This window comes from Aotus nancymaae, unplaced genomic scaffold (genome assembly GCF_030222135.1).
Source record: "Aotus nancymaae isolate 86718 unplaced genomic scaffold, 86718_ANA_hifiasm-v0.15.2.pri h1tg000014l, whole genome shotgun sequence".
Taxonomy (NCBI): domain Eukaryota; kingdom Metazoa; phylum Chordata; class Mammalia; order Primates; family Aotidae; genus Aotus; species Aotus nancymaae.
The window spans coordinates 69435894-69449968 of NW_026988425.1; the positions used below are offsets into that span (position 1 = coordinate 69435894).

At 42.4% G+C, this 14075-nt stretch overlaps 1 non-coding gene across 1 annotated transcript; it reads right to left on the reverse strand.

The window, feature by feature from the left end:
* Positions 1–1348: 1348 nt before the first annotated feature.
* Positions 1349–1486, reverse strand: LOC135275057 (small nucleolar RNA SNORA47). The gene has a single exon (XR_010342771.1). It is a non-coding gene; the product is annotated as a small nucleolar RNA SNORA47 (small nucleolar RNA).
* Between the last annotated feature and the right edge of the window lie 12589 nt (positions 1487–14075).

Sequence of the window (14075 nt, forward strand, 5' to 3'; positions counted from 1 at the left end):
AATCTGTTAAAGGGATCCAAACATAATGCAATGACTATCACTGCACAGTCTTTTTTATTAGGAAAATAATTCTCCACTGCAATAACCTATCAAAGAAAAGGGAATACAGGAAAAGGTGAAGTTTATTCTTTAGGAAATAACTTCACAAAGGACCAAATGTGTGATTCTAGATAAATTTGCTTTGAAAGTTGAAAAACAATGAGAAGAAAACACATGACAGACTTCTTGAGCTCTTCTGAGAACTTATCTTAGGGAGAAAATCAAGGCCAAGGTGAGACCCAGGCACAGTGAGATCAATTTCGCTCATACCGTCAGATTTTGAACCAGCAGCAGTGGAGATGACAAAGTTCCAGAATCTTTCTTGTTAAACACAACTGGGAAAAACTGAAGACAAAGACGAGACTAGGAAAAATAAGCTGCTATAGTAATAGAAGCATTTAGTGTAAGCTATGAATTCAGTTGCTAATAGTCTTGTTACAGATGCACTGTACTTTTCAAAATGTAAGTATTCTTTTTCCCACCAAGTAAGTCTACTCTGGATCAGGCATGACATTTAACATATCTCTTATTTTTTAAAAAAGATAACAAATATACCAGAATCATCAAAAAACACAAGTACTATGCATCTTCTAACAAAGAAATGGCAATTTACATGTCTTCTGAGACACAGACATTGATTTAAATATGGTCACTCATGATAAAGACCAATTAGCATAAAAAATCTTTAGAAATTAAAGGCTAAATCACTTTTAAGAATAATATTTTTATGGCCAGTAAATATTATAGTTATGTAACATTATGGTTGGTAAACAGTAAGATTTAAGTGGTACAAACATTTTTAATTATGTAACTTTACCTAGAATTTTTCCTATACTTTTTTCTTTTTTAAAAATTTCTATTTCCTTCTATATTGAATCTGATCTTTCCGGAGGTCCTTTTTTATTACTGGACATACACAAAAGTGGAGAGACTATTATAATGTATCTTTGTGACTGGCTTATAAATTAAAAGAGATGTAAATGTTTCCTATAACATTAAGAGTATTGCTTTGCATTCTGATATGCTTTCTTGAGTTAAGCTTGGAGTCTGCACATAAACCCACAGATTCTCTTACTTGTGCCAAAGTCTGAGAGTCATCCTTACTAATGTGCCCCTAATAGTGCCAGAGGTGACCAATTTCTGTCATGCTTTTTCCTCTCTGAGTTTCTTTAAAAACTACAACGCCCAGAGGGAGTGTTACACAGGTGAATGCCATCTGTTAGGAGTTAAAGTGGGCACAAGGGTGAGAAGCACTGACTTTGACGTCTTCATCCTTTGACCTCACCTGAGCCAGGGACAAGCAGCATCACAAATGTTGGCCAGCACAGCACTGCCCCTCCAAAGGTGGCAGGGGGACATCCTCTGCCTGGGCAGCCCTTCCATTTTGGAGGTCTTAACCGGTAGAAGGCAGCACGGGGCAGAACTGCCTCACCTTCTCAGTCCTCCACATCATGTGGCTGTATTCTAGCTCCATACAGTCCTCAGTCTCAGTATTTACAGAGTGACCAGCAGTCTATGGCCATAGGCCGTAACAGCCTGGTTAGCTCTGCTAAACAATCGGGAGTGTATTTCAGGTGCCCCTGCAGTGTGGAGGGGGAAAGGCCTCTTCAGACTCTTTAGCCACAACCATAACACACAAAGATCTCTTCAAACTGACAATAAAAAGACAAAGAACCTGATAGAAAAACAGACGAGAAATATGACCTAAGAGCAAACTCAAATGGCCAGGAAGTTCGTGAAAAGGTGCGCAACATCACTTATATGCAGGGAAATGCTATTAAGGTAGCAATAAGGTATCATTTTACATCTATCACACCCAGAAACATTAAGAGGCCTAACAGCCAGAGTTACAAGGCAGGTAGAGAAAAGGCACACTTCTCAATTACTAGTAAAGATGGGATGGATTTTAGGAAAGCAGTCTGGTCATTTCTTCTTTCTTTCCTTTTTTTTTGAGACACGGTCTTGCTCTCTCACCCAGGCTGGAGTGCAGTGGTGTAATCTCGGCTCACTGCAACTTCTGCTTCCCAGGCTCAAGAAGCAATCCTCCTATCTCAGCCTCCCAACTAGCTGGGACTACAAGTGGATGCCACCATGCTTGGCTGATTTTTGTATTTTTTGTAGAGACGGGGTTCTCCCTATGTTGCCCAAGCTGGTTTTTCTTGAACTCCTGGGCTCAAGTGATCCACCCACCTCGGCCTCCCAAAGTGCTCGGATTACAGGTGTGAGCCACCACAGCCAGCTGCAATTTCTATATTAATTAAAAATAGAGGCTGGGCTCGGTGGCTCACGCCTATAATTAGGAGGCCTTGGCAGGTGGATCACCTGAGTCAGGAGTTTGAGACCATCTTGGCCAACTTGGCAAAACCCCATCTCTACTAAAAATACAAAAAATTAGCTGGGCATGGTGGTAGGTGTCTGTAATCTTAGCTACTCAGGAGGCTGAGGCAGGAGACTCGCTTGAACCTGGGAGGCAGAGGTTGCAGTGAGCCGAGATTGCATGATTGCACTCCAGCCTAGCCAACAAGAGCAAAACTCTGTCTCAGAAAAACAAAACAAAACCACCCTTGGCTTCTCAGGCATGTGAGCTCAGGGAGGGCCAGCCCAGCCTTAACTGTGGAGACTAGTGGGACAGTCCCATGGGGAAGCCCACTGCTGCGCCGCTGGGAGGAGGAAACCCAGCATGTGGGGCTGCTCATTGTCAGGTAGTTTGCTGTGCCTTGCAGAAGGAGATTCTGTATCCACACGCAGGATGTCATGTAAGAGGAGCTCATCTCATTCATCCCTCTGGCACAGGGTAGACACTTGGGGGATGCTGCATTGAATGAAATGAAATGAACTCTGTTTCTTTAGCCCCACCCACCCGAGTCTCAATCTTCCCATCTGTCAAGAGAAATAATAAGATTGTTTAACTCTAAACAGGTGGCTGAGATCAGATAGTGCAAATGATGTCACTGTTGGACTCTCCAGTGTTACATAAATTCAAGGCATGAACAAAAAAGAAACTACCGATATTTACTGCTCAGACATGCCCATGTTAAGATTTTAGTGGCTAAAAGGCAGTTATTTTTCCATTTGACATGTTATTCAACAGAGTAAGTAGTCTAAGTTGGAGGAATCCCCTTGGGAATTGTTTGAGTACAAAGAGCAAATAAAAAAGAGGAACAGATCCAAGACCCTTACCCCTTAAATTTATTTTAACTTTGTAAATTGACCTTCATGTAAAATAGCTTGCTTATCACTAATGTAAAAGAAGATAATAGGGAGGTTTCATTAGCCAAACCTGTGATATGCATTTCTTCCTTATCAAGTAGCGAATGAGAATGCGTATCATTAATTCTGTAGTTAGCTAATAAGAAGAAAATGAAAACTAAGGTTTCCCTTAATTTTTCTTTGAACATTTTTTTTAAACTAATACAAATGTGCCAATGAATGTGAGTATTTTGCTTACATCCATCCACTCCGTCCAACTCTCATTCAAATGCTCACTGTGCACCTGCTAAGGTCAGGTGTGTGCTTTCTGCCAGGCATTCCATGAGGAACATCACATAGTCTCTGCCCTCAGGTAGCTTACCATCTGGTGGGGAAAGAGATGCTGCCAACAATAATTCTGATGCCTGCGTGATATGGTTTGGCTGTGCCCCTACTCAAATCTCATCTTGAATTCAGTACTCCCATAGTTCCCATGTATTGTGGGAGGGACCCAGTGGGAGATAATTGAATCATGGGGGCAGTTTCTCCCATACTGTTCTCATGGTAGTGAATAAGTCTCATGAGATCTGATGGTTTTATAATGAGAAACTCTTTTTTTCCTTGACTCTCATTCTATCTCATGCTATTGCCACGTAAGAAGTGACTTTTGCCTTACGCCATGATTGTGAGGCCTCCCTAGCCACGTGGAACTATAAGTTCATTAAATCTCTCTTTTATAAATTGCCCAGTCTCAGGTATGTTTTTATCAGCAGCGTAAAAACGGACTCATAGACTGTGGTAAAGTTGAAATCAGTGCTCGCTCCTTAGGGTGAATTTCATCACATAATCTCCACTGGGGAAGGGGCTGGCGTGGGCAGCTCCTGGGAGCTGAGGTCTTGGGGGCCTAACACAAAAGTTCATGCAGTTCAGCATCCCTTCCCATCCCATGCCCCACAGGGTGCAAACGCATTGTTATCCACCACCAAAACACATTACTCTTAGTATTCAACTCTAATAAAGTTCCAATTCCTCAGTTGTATAATGAGGCTTCCAAGCTCCTAATTTAAAAGAAAATTTCTTTAAGCTAAATAAAAGCACTGCTAACATGAAATTAACAGTGTACATTTCTGAGTGCAATTTCAGGGTAAAAAAACTGAAAAGACAAGTGGAGATTTTAGATATTTCAAGGAAGGAGAGAGAGTAGTGTTGCTGGTACCATGCCTCTGCACTTGCTATAGCTGAGTTTCATTATCTGGAAGGAGTTCTAAATCTAAGCCTGTGGAAGACAATACATTCACATTAATTATCTCTCCATTTGACTCAATTTCTGAAGAAGTTCTATCCTGATAAACTATCAGATTAAAACCCAGATTCCTCAGTATGATGGGCCTGAATACCAATATAAAGAATAAAGGAAGAGATTAGAGCCTGGATGAATAATCTGTATAAATATGGGCATATAAACAAGGTATGGCTGTAATATCGACAGTCATCCTATAAAGCACCCACAAAAGTTAATTGTATTATTTTATACTTATGCTTGCACACATAAAAAATATAGGCAGGCTAAAGGCTAGAGAACCAGGCAATGTTCTCAAAAGGACATAGCAAATGAATTATACCTTTATTTGTCCTTTCATACTCAAGGCTACTCACTGTAGTTGGGTTATCCAGGCAGAGTTTTAAACAAATATATGTTGGTTGAGCCTGGATCTTAGACATGAAATTCACACTAACGTGAAATTCACAGAGACATGTGGAAACACTAAAAACATTTTCATTTACTTCACCAGTGACTTTAATCAAAGCAGAACATAATAATTAATACAAATAATTAGACTTGACAACTGAAGTGTCAAGAAAACCACAGTTCATCTGTTATCTGTCCATCTCTGTTGAACTATTAGTTTACTGCCATATATTAATCTATTTATAAACAGATCCAGACAAATGAGTCTGGAATCACCAGGCTGAAGGCTTAGCTGAAGTTAAAAGACAAGTAAAAATGCCCCCAAGCTGTAAAACCTAAGTTGGGGAATAAAGAGTAAAATGTGAAAAAGTTTAGAAGAAGGTTATATATGGACTGTAAAAAATACACTGGACTCACAGGTAATTATGTGGCGAATCAGAGATGTTTCCTAAATGTCTATAAGCCAAACTCTTAGATATTTCTACCATTAGCTAAAAGGCAAAGAAGCACTTTCTCTCTGTTAATGCACTTTTTAAAATGAAAACTGTGAAGTGTTCTGCCCTTAAAGTGGACCTTTATTTCAGGCCTGCATTACTTTGCTTAATAGATATGGTTCTAAAAATTAAGGTGGTGATCCATTTTATCTTGTAAAAATGCATAATTTAATCACAGTTATAGGGATTTAAAGCTGCACTACTTTGAAGGCCTTTGTGACTCAAAGATTTTTTAATTTTTAAATTGAGAATTACCTGGCTTGGGCTTTTGGTCTTTTTATAATATGTATTGCTGTATACTTTTTTTTTTTTAAAATTGTTCGTTGCCTCAAGCTATTCCTGCCTCCAAAAGGTGTCATAATAATATATGAATTAAAAAAGCAGAAAATAATTACCCTAATTAGGTCAATGTATTAAGCTGTTTCTACAACAGTTTCTCTTAAACACTCATCTTTGTAGTCTTGGCTAATTAGAAACTCGACTGGTGGCAAGTACTTATTTTTTCCTTCAAAGGGGGTTTCTGCTTTGCTAACCAAGCCTCGGATATTTGGTTAGTGCAAGAAATCACAAACTGCTCCAGCGGATTCGGAAAGGAGCGGAAAATTCTTTTGTTTGGGGACCACGAGGGGTGGGGGAGGGGTGGGGATTCTGGTGTGAGCATCTGGCTTGCATTCGCTTTCTGCCCCCAAAAGTGGGCGACATCCAGAGAGTCCCAATTACAGAAAGAACCCACTGCTGGGCGCCCAGCCACTGTGCCCAGTGAAAAGACTGCAATTAGACAACTTTAATAAAGGGAGAGCTGGAGAGTGGCGAGCAGTTTCCACATTCCCAACACGCTTGTCGAAAGGGGAGTGTAGGGAAGGAGCGAGAATGAGGCGCAGGAAGACGGTGAGCGGGGCCCGCCGCACAATCCCGGGCCCACCTGCCTCCTCTCGATCGCGACAGCGGCCTGGGAGAAGGGCACGCCCCGCACGGGTGCCAGGGAGGCCGGCGGCGGCGTCCGCGGGCGCTGCTCACTTGTGCTCCCCGCCGCCCGGCCCGGCCCGCCTCGCCCACCGAGTCTCGAAGCCCACACTCACCCCGTCACCCGCGAAGCGCGGCCGGAGCCGGCGGCGGGTCGGGAGTCCGGGACGGCCGATCCCCCTCCAGGCGCCTCGCTGACATTTTGTCCTGGAAGGAAACCTCCGCGCTTCCCCCTTAAAGACACAGCGCTCCATTCACGCGTCTGCGGGGAAAGGGGGGCCGTCACGTGGGGCCTTCACCCGAAAGCGGGAGGGGAGTCGCTCTGAAACCACCAAGGTCCGCGAGCGACAGACTTGTGTTGGCCAGGGTTTTAAGATGACACAACAGCTGAGTGTGGTTAAAATGTAACTATTGTTTTACAACTTGGCATTAACCTTCCAAGACCTGGATTCCCGTGTGGAGTCTCCGAGCGCGGTTTGCATCCTTGCAGGCTCCAGGCGCGTGATGTCACAAGTTATTGAAGAAATCCCTCTAACCTAGGTCGGGACAGATGAAGGTGGCGCTTGCTGGTCTTAAGCAAAACACCAGCATGGTGTACCAGCTTTGCCTAGATTATGCTCAGGTAAGGAACAACCCTTGCAACTCAGTGGCTTAAAGGTCCATTTCTCAAGCGAATTACTGTGGCTGCAGGGAGCTTTCACAGTACTCCACCAGTTTTCTTCTCTCCAGGCTCCAGGCTGAAAGATGAACTTTTCTGGGCCATGCTCCCTGCTGGGCTGGTAAATCAGCTTTGAGGGAGAAGAGGAAGTCCTGATTTGTAGTGTTTGCTATTTCTGTGATGTAAATACTCCCACCATGGCCGATTTCAGGCTACAAACAGTCTAACAAGTGACTTGCCAAGTTCCTGGAAATGTTAACAATTAGCTTTTGTACAGGAGTGGTACAATCTGCTCTTAAAACTCACATACTGCATACCTCAGTTCTGCTCACATTCTGTTGGTCAAAGCTTTCTGTCAGCGGGTGGGAAAGTATAATCCTCTGTTAAGGAAACCTTGCAAGTCATGTGACAATGAAAAGGGAGAGTTCCCTGACCCCCCTTGCAGGACATGCAACAGGGGTGCGGCTCATGTGCTCACTCTCTGCCTTGCTCAAACCCCTTATGGGATGGCGAGCATGCAGATGGACGGGTGCAGGAGCCAGGGTGCAAAAGCTAGGGCACTGGGCTTCCAGTCACAAGGCAGTATCCAGGGGCAGGAGCCTGTGATTCCCGGAGCCCAAGTGGGTGCGTGTTACAGTGTGCTCTTTTAGCCTTGCCGTCAGCTGATGGCTTAAGCGTTAACCAGCTCAATAGAACTTCTACCTTTTTGCAAGGGCAGAGGGTCAGTGTGACAGCTTTCTGTATCTCGAGCTCTTGTCCCACGTCCCAGAAGAATCAGGTCACACGTGGACTTGAAGGATGGTGAATGCGGGGGTTAGGGGGATAGGGGGGTTTATTAGGTGGTAGGGGTGGCACTCAGTGGGATGGATGGGGCGTTGGAAAGGGGATGGAGTAGGAAGATGATCTTCCCCTGGAGTTTGGCCATCCGGTGGTAGATTCTCTGACTGTCCCCAGCTGAACTCCTCCCAACATTTCTTCTCTTTTCTCTTTATATGCTGCTCCTCTGCTCTTCTATTCATCTGCTCATCTCCTGCTGCTGGAGCCTGGGATCTGGAGTTTATATGGGTACAGGATGGGGGCATGGAGGGCCAAAATGTAACTTTTGGGCATGAAAACAGGAATGCCTGTCCTCATTTAGAGTCATGGGTTTCCAGGCTTGAGGGTGGGGCCTTTGCTAGGGAACTGACTTCTACCCAGTATTTCCCTGTTTTCCATCCGTATCAATGATAAGTGAGCTGAATAATACTCTTAAAAGGAGGACAAGAAATAATTGGGTACAATAATACAATCCACCATTCCAATAATGGTTTCAGAAGAAGAAACTGGTTGGGCATCTTCAAAGGCAGGGGTCCCCAGCCCTGGGCCATGAACCAGTACCCTTTGTGCCCTGTCAGGAACCTGGTGGCACAGCAGGGGGTAAGCAAGGGGCAAGCAAATGAGGGAAGCTTCATCTGTATTTACATCCACTTCCTATGGCTGGCATTGCCGCCTGAGCTCCACCTCCTGTCACATCGGCTGGGGCGTTAGATTCTCATGGGAGCACGATTGTGAACTGTGCACGTGTGAGGGAATCTAGGTTGTGTGCCCCTTACGAGAATCTAATGCCTGATGATCTGTCACTGTCTCCCATTACCCCCAGATGAGGCCATCTAGTGGCAGGAAAACAAGCTCAGGACTCCCACTGATTCTACATTATGGTGAGTTGTATAATTATTTTATATATATTACAATGTAATAATGATAAAAATAAAGTGCACAATAAATGTGATGCGCTTGAATGATCCTGAACTAATTCCCCACCCCTCCCCATGGAAAAATTGTTTTCCATGAAACTGGTCCCTGGTGCCAAAAATGTTGGGGATTGCTGTTCAAAGGGATAGCTTTGCAATGTGAAGGTCAGCTATGAGGTTACTACTTTTCTTCTGGCCCAAAGGACACTTACAGCTATGGACATCTGATGAAAGGAAAAGTAACTAGTATACTGTCGGTGGGAATGTATATCCATACAGCCATTATGGAAAACAGTATGGAGGCTTCTCAAAAAACTAAAGATAGGACTATCATATGAGCCATCAATCCCACTACTGGTTATTTATCCAAAGGAAACGAAATCAATATATCAAAGGGATTCTTGATCAATATATTAGCGGGTGCAAGAATTCATTTATTGCCGCAGTATTCACAATAGCCAAGATTGAAATCAACCAAAGTGTCTATCAACAGATCAGTAAAGAAAATGTAATATATATACATGATGGAATACTATTCAGCCAGAAAAAAAGAATGAAATCCTGTCATTTGCAGCAACATGGAGGGCACTAGAGGTCATCTTGTTAAGTGAAATAAACCAGACACAGAAATGCAGAGATCACATGTTCACATTCATATGTGGGAGCTAAAGAAGTTAATCTCATGGAGATAGAGAGCAGAAGGGTGTAGGGGTGGGGGAGTGAAGACAGGCTGGTGAATGGGTACAAGCAAACAGATAAGATGGAATGGGTTCTAGTTTTTGGTAGCACAGAAGGGTGACTATAGTTAACATTGTATTTCCAAATAACTAGAAGAGAAGATTGTTTTCTATGAGTTTGACTTTAATTTTTAAGATTCCACATATGTAAGAGATCATGCAGTATTTGTCTTTTTGTGTCTAGCTTATTTCACTTAGCATGCTCTTAACAACAAGGCATCCATGTTGTTGCAAATGGTAAGATTTCCTTTTTCTTTAAGGCTGAATAATATCTGTGTGTGTGTGTGTGTGTGTGTGTGTGTGTGTACACACACCACAGTTTCTTTTATCATTCGTCAGTTGGTGGACACTTAGATTGTTACCATATCTTTTGGCTTCTGTAAATAATGCTGCAATTAACATGGGACTGCAGATACTTCTTGGAGATAGTGTTTTTATTTCTTTTGGAAATATACCCAGTAGTAAGTAGTATTGGTGGATCATATGGTAGTTCTATTTCTAATTTTTTGGGAAACCTCTATATTATTTTCCATAATGGCTGCACATTTCCACCCACAGGATACAAGCATCCCCTTTTCTTTAATCTTCACCAACACTTGCTGTCTTTTGACTTTTTGATAATAGCCATCCTAACAGGTGTGAGGTGATGTCATTTTGACTTGCATTTCTCTGCTAATTAGTGATGTCGAGTAGAAGAGAAGATTTAAAATGTTCCCAATGTGAAGAAATAAGTGTTCAAGGTGATGGATATCCTGAGAACCCTGACGATCATTACACATTGTATATATGCATCAAAATATCACATGTACCCCATAAATACACAAAAATATTTTGTATCAATAAAAAAATGAAAAAGAAAAGTAACTAGGCCGGGTGCAGTGGCTCACACCTATAATCCCAGCACTTTGGGAGGCTGAGGCGGGTGGATCACCTGAGGTCAGGAGTTTGAGACCAGCCTGGCCAACATGGTAAAACCCTGTCTTTACTAGAAAAATACAAAAATTAGCTGGGCATGGTGGCAGGTCCCTGTAATCCCAGCTACCTGGGAGCCTGAGGCGGGAGAATCGCTTGAACCTGGAGGCAGAGGTTGCAGTGAGGCAAGATCGTGCCACAGCACTCCAGCCTGGGCGACAGAGTGAGACTCCATTAAAAAAAAATAATATGGCTCAAGCCTGTAATCCCAGCACTTTGGGAGGCTGAGGCGGGTGGATCACGAGGTCAAGAGATCGAGACCATCCTGGTCAACATGGTGAAACCCCGTCTCTACTAATACAAAAAATTAGCTGAGCATGGTGGCGCATGCCTGTAATCTCAGCTACTCAGGAGGCTGAGGCAGGAGAATTGCCTGAACCCAGGAGGCGGAGGTTGCGGTGAGCCGAGATCGCGCCAATGCATTCCAGCCTGGGTAACAAGAGCGAAACTCCGTCTCAAAAAAAAAAAAATAATAACAATAATAATAATAATAAAATAAAATAAATAAAAAAGAAAAGTAACTAGTATAAATGAATCAGGTTAAAGCCATCTCTAATTCATGTTTAAATATTGAGCACATTTTTATAGTTTATTATATCTGGCAATTCTTTTAATAAGAGGCTTTGTTGCTTTGAGTGTTTAAAAAAATTCATTTAATTTTAAACTGACCATGTAATAAGATACACAATATTTTCATTAGTTCATAGAGGAGTTTTTAGTAAGTGCTGGTTATGGGCAAAGCACCACCTAAGCCTAAGCAGGAGTCTGGAGACTATTCCTGCCCTCAAGAGGATTACACTCCAGTATGACAGACAAAATGCAACTCTAAGAAGAAAGTGAACAATTATGTAAGAGGAAATATTCAAGTGCCATCATAAATTGAGAATGGCTACATATTTTTGAAAGTGACAGCATTTAATCAAGGCTTGAAAAGGAGTGGGATTTGGACTGCTGGCATTATATGTTTATTATCTTAACAAGATGTGTTTTTGATTTACTTTTAAAGTCAGATAAAAGGAGCCTATCTTTTTTGTGAGTCAATGCTTAAATTTTCTTATAATCAGAATCTCTTTCTTTTTTTTTTTTTTTTTTTGAGACAGAGTTTCACTGTTGTTACCCAGACTGGAGTGCAATGGCTCGATCTTGGCTCACTGCAACCTCCGCCTCCTGGGTTCAAGCAATTCTCCTGCCTCAGCCTCCTGAGTAGCTGGGATTACAGGCACGTACCACCATACCCAACTAATTTTTGTATTTTTAGTAGAGACGGGGTTTCACCATGTTGACCAGGATGGTCTCGATCTCTTGACCTCGTGATCCACCCGCCTCGGCCTCCCAAAGTGCTGGGATTATAGGAGTGAGCCACCGCGCCCGGCCAGAATCTTTTTCTTGTTTTAAATTTAAAATCAAACTATAATATATGTCTCAAATATCTAATAACTTTTGTTCTTTGCCCTATATACTTTGTTCAAGTTTCAGGGAAAAAAAAAAAGCCTTCTGTTCTTGCTTTCTTGGTAGTGGCAGTTCCTCTAACTTTCAACATGCATTTAACCATAAATAAATGACATTTAATTTTCACAGGAGGATCTCATTTCTATCCCCTGCCCTGGAAGTTGGCAAAAAGTAAGGACTTGCATTTCATTGGAAATATAGAATATTTACTCTGCCTATTCTCTTCAGAAATTACAGTCTTGAAATCTGCTATCTAATCCTTATCAGAAACCCAGTTTGAGGCTGGGCCCCGTGCAGCAGCTCATGCCTGTAATCCCAGCACTTTGGGAGGCCAAAGTGGGCAATTGCTTGAGCCCAGGAGTTTGAGACAAGCCTGGGCAACATGACGAAATCACTTTACAAAAACAAAAACAAAAATCAGCCCACCTTGGTAGCACACATCTGTAGTCCCAGCTACTCAGGAGGTGAGGTAAGTGTTGTTTAAGCTCAGGAGGTCAAGGCTGCAATGAGTCCTGATCGCACCACTGCACTCCAGTCTGGGTGATGGAGTCAGACCCTCTCTCAAAACCAAACCCAGTTTGAGAAAAATAGTTATCAAGATTGTCTCAAAGACATGCAGTTATGCAGCTGTGTTCTTTGGACCACACTGTTCGGGTGCATCCCAGATGTGCTTTTGGTCTGTAGGTTTCTTTTCTTGGGCTGTTTTTATCTGGTTTTGGTATAAGAGTAATACTCATAAAGTGAGTTGACAAGTGCTCTTTTCTATATTTTGAAAGAGTTTGTGAAGAATGGCTATTAATTGTTCTTTCTGGTTTTTTTTGAAATGAAGTCTCGCTCTGTTGCCCAGGCTGGAGCGTAGTAGCACGATCTTGGCTTACTGCAACCTCCACCTCCCGGGTTCAAGCAGTTCTCCCTGCTTCAGCCTCCCGAGTAGCTGGGATGACAGGCACTCACCACCACACCCAGCTAATTTTGTATTTTTAGTAGAGATGGGGTTTCCCCATGTTGGCCAGGCTGGTCTTGAACTCCTGACCTCAGGTCATCTGCCCACTTCAGCCTCCCAAAGTGCTGAATTTTTCTCTAAATGTTTGGTAGATTCAACAGTGAAGCCATCTGGACCCAGGCTTTGATTTATGCGTAGGAAATTGATTACTAATTCAGTCTCTTCATTTATTATATGTGTGTTCAGCTTGTCTATTTCTTCTTGAGTCAGTTTTGGTAATTTGTGTTTTTTCCAGGAATTTGTTCATTTCATCAACATGATCTAAGGTATTGGTATATACTTTTTCATAGTATAGTTATTTTTATACTTTTTTTTATTTCTATAAGGTTGATGGTAATGTCCCCTCTTTCCTTTGTGGTTCCTGGATGTGCTTTTACTAAACTGTCCCTTGGGGTAATGCCATCTGCCTTCAGCGAGACACCTTGTAGGAAATAGATGCATAAACTTCATTATCAGATTTCATGTCATGATGTCATCTGCTACAGCTGTCTGCTGCATCCCACAGTGTTTTCTCTGTAGGATCTAGAAGAGACCTTTCTCTGATCTCTCTGTGTTACGAAAAACTCTGCATGCCCTGAACAAATGGGACCTTTTAATCCCACTGTGGATTATGTCTCCTGCTTTGGCTGCTGGGAGGGCTAAGAGTCCAATGTTGAATACCTACTCTGTCAGTTTCCCAGGGCTGCCACAACAAAGTATCACAAAGACATTGGCTTCAAACAATGGGTGTTTATTCTCCCGTAGTTCTGGATGTTTGGTTAGAAGTCAAAGTTAAGGTGTCAGCTGGGCTATGTTACCTTTGGAACCTATAGGGAAGAATATGAGGGGACTTCAAAAAGGTTGTGGAAAAAATAAAATTAAAGGATAAAAATAAGCGATATAAAGTGTGTTTCTCAACATAAACTCCATTAAGTTCAAGACACTTTTCTAAGCAATGAGACCAGCCATCTAGTCCATTCCCAGCATCTTGGGAATTTAGCCATGTCAGTGCAGTCTTTCTTACATCATTAACTGAACAAAAATGCGTGCACTTTACATATTTTTTTTTTGAGATGGAGTCTCACTTTGTCACTCAGGCTGGGGTACAGTTGTGTGATCATAGCTCACTATAGCCTTGACCTCCTGGGTTCAAGCAATCCTCCCACCTCAGC